Below are 2,205 nucleotides of genomic sequence, written 5' to 3'. Positions count from 1 at the left end.
ATATATATATATATATATATATATATATATATATATATCCCCAAGTTAAGACCACCTCTCCTTTGTAGCTGGGTTCAGGAGATCATCTACAGGGCAGCGATACACACGTTGCCACATGTGTTTACCCTGAGAAGCAGGACAATTCCTAACACGGGAGTCTTCGGGTTTGATTTTTGCTTTCTCTCAGCCTGATTCATTTCTTTATTTTAAAAGTAGCTGAAGAGGCCAAGAGAGGGGATATCAGAGAAGAGGTAGAAGGGGCAGAATGATCTAGGGTCATTCAGAAAGAAACACAAAACAAAACAAAAAAAGCAAAAAAACCTGGCAAAACAGATAGATGATTTGAAAAGGGGCTTCTGTAAATCAGATGTGTTGCTCGTAACTCAGGAAGGCAACAGGAGAGGGTTTTGAGTTTTTGTTTCTGTCCTTTTGGGGCTTCACACTTGCCAGTCAGTCAAGCGCTTCCCCACTGAGCTCTCTCCAGCCCCACAGCTATTTGTTTATGCTGAAATCTGATCTTACTAAATTGCCTAGGCTGGCTGGCTGGCCTTGCTCTTGTTCTTTCCCAGCCTCTAGAGTAGCTAGGGCTCCAGACTTGGACCAGCAGGTCTGGCTCAGCCTGTGTTGATTGTAGTATTATTTTCTCCAGAAGAGAAACGCCAAAAGGATGCTTATAGCTTGAGAAAGGGCTCCATGCAGATCTGTATGTTGTTTCTCCAGGGAAGGTTTCATAGAAGGTTAGGAAATGATTGAAAGCCTGACTTATGGCTGGGGGTTGGGGAGCAGAAGAAAGTATGACCAATTGATGATCCAAGTGGATCTTACGTGCAATGCCAGGCCTAGAGAGAGGACAGAAAGCCTACACAAGGGCCTCGACTTGTGGTCTCGAGAGACTGCATTTCCTTTTACAGTTACCAACTTTATATAAAACTCGTTGTGAACTTTAGAGCCTTCTTTTTCACTTTCTGCATTTACTGCAAACTAATAAATTATTGGTCCTGGTTACTTTCTAAGCTCAGGATGAAAGTACTGTGGGTTTTTTTTGTTGTTATTGTTGTTGTTTGTTTGTTTTGTTTTTGTTTGTTTTAAATAGAAGTGAACTTCATCTTTGAAATTGTGTACAATTATTACTCAGGCTATGACTGTAAGGTCCTCAAAAGAGCATGATGTCACACTTTTGGGGGGAACTTGCGTGTGTCCTCATCAAACCTCTTAACCTATTATTAATCATCATCTGCCCCCAAATCTGGGAGAGTGTGTGTGTGTGTGTGTGTGTGTGTGTGTGTGTACACTGAATGCACAGGACTTCATTGGGAAACATTGGTTCTTATTCACACTCCATCCTTACCACAAAAAGTATGAGGCCATGGACTAATGACTTTGGAATCACCTGGGAGCCTCCTGGAAGGGAGGGGGATAACATCTTTCCTTAGACTTGAAAAACAAAACAAAAAAAAACAGAATTGGCATGTCCAGCTGATGCCAACGGTTTTTAAGTGCTGCTCTGCAAATCCCACCCAGTAGGCTGGAGAGCAGAGTAAGTATATTTAGTAACAGGTGACTCACTCGCCCATGGCAAGACATCTTATTATCTTTAGGTAGCCTTAATCTTAGGAAATCTGTCCCAGCAAGGAGCTCACACCAAGTTCTGTGAATAGCTTTCAAACCATGCAGTTGTTCTTTGTGAAGCTCCTTCGAGCATTAGACTGGGCTTGCTCCTCTCCTGAACTACTTTGTCTGGGTGTACCAAACCTCTGTCCAGTTGGTTTTGGCATGACATCGTTGGCTGTTCTTTATGCTTTATTCACACTACAGAGCCTTAACGAACCTTTCCAGCCTTACAATCTGAATCCTTTTACTCCAGTTACTCAAGTTAACTTAAGTAGTGGTTGCTAGAAGGTCACAGAGACCCAGGAACTTTGTGTCCTATACATTCATGGAGAAAAATTCTAATGCACAAATTTATCCTGATTCATAATTCACCATTCTTTAGGTTCAAAGTTCTGCCTCACAGACCTTTATTATTATATGTTAAGGGTGCCCATTCAAGGCACCACTTCTGAGTTTTAAAAGGCCTAATTTCTCAGTACTTCAAAACGAAAATATATGTAGTATATAAAAATAGTATTTTTATATACTATTTTTATATACTCCAAGTTAAAACCCTCCATGGCACAACATATCGACTGACTGTTTTTTTTTTTT

At 40.8% G+C, this 2,205-nt stretch overlaps 1 protein-coding gene across 4 annotated transcripts in view; it reads left to right on the top strand.

Annotated features, from left to right (window-relative positions):
- Window positions 1-2,205, top strand: part of St3gal6 (ST3 beta-galactoside alpha-2,3-sialyltransferase 6) — a 61,399-nt gene that overhangs the window by 15,516 nt on the left and 43,678 nt on the right. The window lies entirely within an intron of this gene.

The sequence above is a fragment of the Mastomys coucha genome, unplaced genomic scaffold (genome assembly GCF_008632895.1).
Source record: "Mastomys coucha isolate ucsf_1 unplaced genomic scaffold, UCSF_Mcou_1 pScaffold12, whole genome shotgun sequence".
NCBI lineage: Eukaryota > Metazoa > Chordata > Mammalia > Rodentia > Muridae > Mastomys > Mastomys coucha.
This window is presented reverse-complemented; position numbering and strand designations above follow the sequence as displayed.